The sequence below is a fragment of the Pelophylax lessonae genome (genome assembly GCF_965119305.1).
Source record: "Pelophylax lessonae genome assembly, chromosome: 1".
NCBI lineage: Eukaryota > Metazoa > Chordata > Amphibia > Anura > Ranidae > Pelophylax > Pelophylax lessonae.
In genome coordinates this window covers 270,471,863-270,480,198 of record NC_138768.1, presented here as the reverse complement: position 1 = coordinate 270,480,198, position 8,336 = coordinate 270,471,863, and positions in this window count along the sequence as shown.

Here is an 8,336-nt window from a genome sequence, read left to right as displayed (position 1 = left end):
GTGACATACTGAAGCAGAGCATGATCCCCTGAATTTGTAGACTGGGCCCCAGGGCAGTATTCCAACATGATAACGACCCCAAACACACCTCAAGGACAACCACTGCCTTGCTAACGAAGCTGAGGTCAAGGTGATGGACTTGTCTCCAGACCTAAACCCTACTGAGCATCTGTGTGGTATCCTTAAATGGAAAGTGGTGGAGGAGCACAAGGTCTCTAACATCCCCCAGCTCCGTGATGTCGTCATGGAGGAGTGGAAGAGGATTCCAGTGGCAACCTGTGAAGCTCTGGTGAACTCCATGCCCAAGAGGGTTAAGGCAGTGCTGGAAAATAATGGTTGCCACACAAAATATTAACACATTGGGCCCAATTTGGATGTTTGACTTAGGGGTGTACTCACTTTTGTTGCCAGCGGTTTAGACATTAATGGCTGTGTGTTGAGTTATTTTGAGGGGACAGCAAATTTACACTGTTATACAAGCTGTTCACTCACTACTTTACATTGTAGCAAAGTGTCATTTCTTCAGTGTTGTCACATGAAAAGATATAATGAAATATTTACAAAAATGTGAGGGGTGTACTCACTTCTGTGAGATACTGTATATATTGTGATTGTTGTATTGCTTTGCATTTTAGAGGTGATAAGACTTTGAGGGATTACATAGGGGAACACTGAATGTGTATATTTTTTTTGTCCCAAAAATGTTGTTGAAGTTTAGGATACATTTCATGCATGCAAAATCCTCAAGTGGTTAAAAAGGACATGAGTGCACTTCGCTTAGTTTACATTGGAAGTAGTATGATAAAGTTGTCCAAAGATTTCAAAGTTTTGTCTGACAGATTTAATTGAATTGTATTTTTAGTGCCCCCCAACTGTCCATCGCCCAACCTGCAATGGCAGCGAACAGGGGCATTCACATGCCGCGATCACAAAGCTTCACAACTGCTGCAAACACTAGCTAACATATTGCTATGGGCAGGTGGCAAGCCTGCTGCACCCAACCCATTCAAGCAAATAGGGAAGCATTGCAAATGCATCTGCATGTTAGACGCATGTCTAAACCTAGGCTTACAGTGAGGCTGCCCCTGCACTGCAAGGGATACATTCTTGTTTACATCTGGGGGACAGAAAATGCAGTTTTACTTACCAGATCCATTGCGAGGCCACACAGGTGGCGTTTCCCTATCCTTCAGCGGTGGACTGTTCCTTGGGGTCCTCACGTCCAGCACAGGGCTATGGACCCTGCATCAGTCTTGATGACTTCAGAGTCATCTAACCCCCAAGAGCATAGGGGAAAAGAGCCTATGGGGACTGAGTTTGGAGTGTAGAGGATCATATAAGTGAAACTGTTCTTTCTGGTCCCCTAGATATAAATGATTATGCCTGCTTTCCTGTAGTTGTTTTACAAAATGTAATTTACATTTAGATCTCCTTATTTTAAACAATCACATGACCACTGGAGCTCCACCCACATATTCATGTACACTGCAATGATAAACTGGGGAGCAAAGAGGAAATTTCCCGTTGTCAATCAATCCCCTTGCTGGTGACATGAAGGAGTATCACGTGGGGCGACTGAGAAGACTAAAAAGCTTTTTTGTTCATAATAATTGTTCATGTTCATAAATGAAAGCAGCAAGCACTGAATTCATGTGTTTCCATGTAAATGATGGTATTTGCACATGTTGTTCATAGACCTACTGAAGAGATGGAGAAGGATCACATAGTCAACTTTAAAACATCCCAAAAAAAGATATTTACAAACCTTCTAATTCATGCCTATATGGGTTACAAAGTCACATAGTTAGTGAGGTTGAAAAAAGACGCCAGTCCATCAAGTTCTACCTGATAATGACACTTTAATACAAGTGCTGGACCTGGCACAGACACTTGTGAAGTGTTCTGGCTATACTCGCCCTTTCTGCCCTCTCCTCCATTCAAAGAAACCATACTATAGCTTCCATGAGTGAAAAGGAATATATGAATAGAGGACAGGCTGATGAAAGAAAGGTCTACCTCCTCCACCATCTTGGGGTATGGCAGAGGACTTCGGATTACAACTAGGACAACAGACAAGGAACCCTTCCCATTATATTATTATACAGGATTTATATAGCGCCAACAGTTTACGCAGCACTTTAAATCTAACTGCTGATTTAAAATAATAAAATAACAACTAAACTAGGCCTTAAATGCGTTCGAGAAAAATCAGGTCTCTGGCCCTGCCAGACAAAGTGATGTATAGTGAGGCAGAACTTCTTAAATCCCAGACTTGGATTGAAAGAAATATAAATCCTTTGGCAGGTAAAACAGGTCCCTTATACAGGTATGTATGTCATCTATGTATCTAGGCCATTTGCCCAGAGTTTTGCTTTAACCTCTTCAAGTCCGCGCTATAGCAGAAAGACAGTTACAGCACGGACCTTAATTGCTGTGAGGGCATCCATGTATGTCCTGTGGAGCGCGCACATCTCGCTCTGTGATCAGCGAGTCCATGAGCCCCTTACCATGTGATCAGCTGTCAGCCAATGTGATGTTAACAGCAGCCGACAATCAGCTGTTTTTTTCTCCTCACGCTGTTAGTGTGAGGAGAAAAAAAAAAAAGCTGATCGCCGCTTCGGTCAGAGGGACATTGGTCCCGAAGAGGAGAGGGGCATCTGTGCCCACCAGTGCCACCTATGAGTGCCCCATCATGAGTGCTGCCCATAAGTGTCACCTACCAGTGCCACCTACTTGTTCCCATCAGTGGCGCCTATTAGTGCTCTTCAGTGTCACCCATCAGTGTCCACCAGTCCCGCCTTATCAGTGCTTCCTTATCAGTGCCTATCAGGGCCCATCAGTACTGCCTCATCAGCGCACAACAATGAAGGAGAAAAATTACCTGTTTTCAAACTTTTATAACAAACTTTAAAAGTTTTGTTTTTTCAAGATTTTTGGGCTTTTTTTGTTTGTTAAGCAAAAAATTAAAACCCCAGAAGTGATTACATAGCACCAAAAGAAAGCTCTAATTGTTTAAAAAAAAAAGATAAAAATTTTAGTTGGATGCAGCGTTGCATGACCGAGCAGTTGTCATTCAAAGTTCGACAGCACTGAAAGCTAAGAATTGCCCTGGGCAGGAAGGGGGTTTGAGTGCCCAGTAGGCAAGTGGTTAAACATTGATATATAAACACAGAGTGAGGCAAAAAAGTACTGTCTCAATGTCTAACCTTTGCTTTCTGTAATAGACTTCAGATAGAGACTGTTGTGTGGAAAACCAGCAGGGTTGGTGACTGCAGTGCTGTACACGTGGCTAAGTCAAGAAACAAGTCAGACTATCGCAGACAGACCGCACAATGGGGCAGTCTTTATCTTTAAGAACTGCTGGTTTATATAGCAAAGAATATTTTATCCCAACATTTCATATTCCTGATATGTGTCTATTGAACCATGTACTTTTGTTATAAACTATCATGTTCTCTTTGTATTGTTTCCTTTGTGTGAAATATCAGGTGATCCTTCTTCCCTGCTTTCCTTTTTCATACTGACCATGTTAGGCATGAGAGCACATCTATCTCAGTGTTTCACATCTATCTCAGTCAGTTTTCTGTCTGTGCTGAGAAAGCAGTCTGCTTGTCCTCCAACGGCCAATACTTTTGCTGACATGCCTTCCTGTACAGCCATTTATTAGGAAGATCAGTATACTGCTGTTCCTCAACCCCCATCTCTCTACAAGCATAAGTATAGCAGCGCACACAGATGCAGAGGTGGAGAGGAGCTCATAGAAAATCCAGGAATGTGTGTATAGCCAGGCAATGTGTGTGACCAAAAGGAGAAGTGGCTCATGTGACTGGAGCCAAGAGTGGGAGACTAATAGGAGGCAGTCCTGGCTTAGAATTAGCCTGTGGAGGATTTTAGACTATGGCGAGCTTTATTTTTTTGAGGATCTTGCACGACTGAGTCCTTTCAATTGGTGGGTTTCCCTACTTCATCTCAAGTTCCCTTGGATTGATAAGAGGCCCTGGCTGGGTTTGGGCCACAAGCGAGATTGACCTTCCGTTATAGGTCAACATAAGCAAGCAATTTATAAAGTGGAGGCATTCACTAGGGATCACGTACCCTTTGTGGTAGGCAGATGGTGTATCCACTTTTCAAGGACAATGTTTCATCACATTTGGACTTTCTTTTGTCATTTTCAATTTCTAATTTTGAGTTTTTTTCTGTTTTGGGTTTAGCAAAACTCTATAACAAAATATAGTCCCTGGCAAGCTGGCAGCCTGGGTCCAGTTGCTGGAGGAAACTGAGCTGGGAACAGAGACGGAGGAGCAGATGGACACTGTACTGCTCCAGAACAGCCAATCTAAGTGCTGCTGATTCAGGGGGTTTATGTGGAGGCTCCAAATGCAGTGTATCAGTAAGCCAGTTCTGTGCAGGCTGAGAAAGTGGTGAGTTGTAACAGTAAATTAGCTGCTGCATGACGTATTGGGTAAACTATCGTTTGCATGAAAACAGAGCTATTATGTGAAACTGGTCTGAAGTCTTACAGCTGATATATATATAAAAAAACAATGAACATCTTTAGCATGAGCAAATGAACTGGCTGAACTGAATTAGTAAATGAACTGGCTGAAAATCTGCGCAATCGGTACGTAATTTGGAACCCATGGCTAGTAAATGCTTTTTATTGAGTTTTTGTATGAGCTATAGCTATGAAATGTTGATATAAACAAGGCCATTGTGTTTTATCCTCCAATTCCTGTACTGTGCTCTATTATTTGGAATAATTCTCTGGAAATTTATAGCATGTGAAGGAAAGCCATGAAGAGTCCCCCCCACCTTCCCCCCCGGGGCAACCTAGCCCCAAGCATCACCACTGTACACCTGGATAGGAAGGGCAGCATATAAAGGGTTAGATAGAATAGGTTTAGAATGTGGCACAGAGCAGGTTTAGCGTTAGTTAGGTTTTGCCTGGACTTATCCTTTAATTTACGTGCATTGCATTACGTCAGCCAATGAATTTTGAATAGGTTGCCAATGTAGAGGAAACCACACCTGATCCTTTTGTGAGAATGCCACACACAGGAACCACTGTGAAGCTAGCCATACAAGGATAGACATTCAACCAGTTCAACAGGCACCGGTCAAGTTTCCATTTATGTAAGGCCAACATAGTTGAACAGAAGTTGATTTATTGATTGCCTGTTCAACTACCCTGTTGGATTTTAGCTACTCAATCAGCCCTGCAGGGGAGTGCTGATCTGTGTATTGACAGCAAGGAATTCTCCCCACTGTCACAATACAAAGACATAGCGAGGAGGATTCCCCCATCCACATCAAATGTGCGCATGAGGGAATTGGGTAAGTTTTTTTCATTCAACCCGCTGGCTGAACAAAAAAAAAAATGGCTGAACAAAAAAAAAAACTGACTCATGTATGGCCAGCTTAAAGGCTAACACAATGTAAAAGTTCAGCCTTAAAACCCATATAACTCTAAAAACTACCTTTTTTGTTGACTTTTAAGAATGTATTTTTCTACTGTTATTTTGCCTATTTTTCCTTAATTATGCCCATTAAAGCAAATAGTAACAAATTCATAAAGTTTCCTTCTGTAATGTAAGGGTTATTACCATGAAACATGTGCAGTACTAAAAAGCCATACATTCTCTGGCCCTAATGTGATTAACACACTGGGGTTGATTTACCACAACTAGAGAGTGCAAAAATCTGGTGCAGCTCTACATAGAAAAGCTACCATGTTTGTTTGTCAAAGCTTAACCAGTTCTGGACCGGAAGGATTTGCCCCCCCTTAAATACCAGGCCACTTTTTGCGATTCGGCACTGCATTATTTTAACAGAAAATTGCGCGGTTATGCAATACTGTACCCTAATAAAATTAATGTCCTTTTTTCCCCCACAAATAGAGCTTTATTTTGCTGGTATTTGATCACCTCTGCGATTTTTATTTTTTGCGCTATAAACAAAAAAAGAGCAACAATTCTGAAAAAAAAAACAATATTTTTTCACTTTCTGTTATATAACATTCCCAAAATAAAAAAATCTATTTTTTTTCATCCTTTTAGGCCAATTTTTATTCGGCAACATATTTTTGGTAAAAAAATAAATAAGCGCATTTTGATTGGTTTGCACAAAAGTTATCGCGTCTACAAACTAGGGGAAAGGTTTATATCATTTTTATTTTACTAGTAATTGCGGTGATCTGCGATTTTTAGCGGGACTGCCACATTGCGGCGGACAGATCAGACCCCTAACTGACATTTTGACACTTTTGGTGGGAACAGTGACACTACTACAGTAATCAGTGCTAAAAATTTGCAGTTACTGTAATAATACTGGCAGGGAAGGGGTTAACCTAGGGGTGATCAAAAGGGTGAATAGTGAGCCTAGGGGAGTGATTTCTATTTTTGGGGGAGGGACTTGTGAAATTATTACAGAGACCTGTGTTCCTGTATAGAAGGATCACAGGCACTCTATGATCATTTCAGAGAGAACAACGGTCAGCTGTGTTTACAAACTGCGCAAACTGTCTGCGCTATATGAATCCTGTATAATAATAATAATAATACAACAGCTGACCGGTGTTCTCTCTCAGCGGGGAGCGATTGCGGGTGTCCGGCGGCAATCAGTGCAGCCGGTCCCGTGAATCGGCATCCCCGCTACCTAGTGGGGGCAGTAGAGCGCACTCGACCCCAGGAGCGCTTCTGCAGATTGCCATACAGGTAAGGTGATTAGCGCAGCCTAGCCAGCCTGCCGCAGTATATATGCGGCGGGTGGTCGGCAAGTAGTTAGTTGAACAAACTGAGGTTAGAAGCTGATTGGCTACCGTGCACAGCTGCATCAGATTTTGCCCTCTCAAGTTTTAGTAAATCAACACCTGTCTGTGGTATTTTTTTAGTGACATTGCTCATAGGAAGTCGGTCCTAAAAATGTCTCAAGCTCATATCTCAAGCAAACTAAGGATGCTGGTATAAGACACAAAAAGCTTTTTTTCTATAAAACATGACTCTCAGGCATTGATCTTAAGCTTTGTTCCAGCTACAGGCTTTGTTAATACTAAGAACATGGAAATATTTTATAATGCTCAGCAGAAAACTGATCAGAAGGGATGAGAGTATGATGATTGCAACAGGGAGCATTGTGCTTTCTATGGTAACTCTCTAGGGCCAAGCTTAGTATGGCACAATACTCTTGGGTAAAAAAGAGCTACACCTTCTTTCTATTCAATCCTTAATAATAAAAAAAAGTTCACTAGCTGCTGATAAAGCTCAGCACCACTTGAACACAGAAGCATACCTGTGAAGAAAAGAGTGAATTTACTTTCAAGTGGCCAATTTGTTGACGTTCCGTCACTTTTGCTCCATGGCATGTAGCTGCTCCCCTGCAGGACACTGTGGTTTCTCCTGCCAGCTTGCCACGGGGAGGAAACTAAAGTATTCAGCAGAGGAAACAGATATTTGACCTATAATTCGGGGTCAAATACTTGCAGTGGCCAGGTAACAGTGCAGCGCCAGTGCTTATAAAAAAAAAAAAACAACTTGAGTATATTCAGGCTTCGTTTGGCAAATGTGCTTTTCTATTTCAGTGGTCCTGTGGTGGTCATTATAAAAGGAACCTATGCAAAGAGAGAACATAGAGACTACCCCTGCTGACTTTATTCTGCAAGGTTGCCTGGCTCTCAGTGATGCCCTTTTGTCACAGTAGGTGCTGATATTGGTTTGGGAAATCCAATGTGGTGCTCAACAACCAAAACCCAAAGATATTACAAAAAATCCTGTGACATATAGTTCAAATCCTCTTATTCACCTGTCATAAGAAAATATAGAAAATACCACTGCTAAGCTCTCTTAAAGTGGTAGTAAACTAATTTTTCAAATTTGTACTTACAGGTAAGAATATAATAAAAATGTTTCAGTGATATGGTGTATAGTAAGGATCATGAAAAAGAGCTATGAACAGCCCAATACCAGGAGGACGCCAACATAATAATTCAAAAATAAGAAAAAGAGGAGCATAGCAAAGGGCATTTAACTGGTGAACCCTGGGAATTTAAATTAACTATACATCAATACAAAAAATGTCCAAAAATACAAACATTTTATTATTACAAACACATCAATTGACAAAAAGGCATATATAGGCCCACTTACATATAGTATACAAAATCAGTGCTACATTGAAAGTAATCAAATAGGGTGTAGGTGCATCACAAGGAGCTTGCCAACATGTTTTGCAGTGCAAATTGCTTCTTCAAGGCTTCCTTCTCTGTGTCTCACTGTCAGGGTTACCTGATCCGAGGCTGAGGTGGTAAGAGGGCTCCCCTTGCGGCTCAGTGCGGCACACCC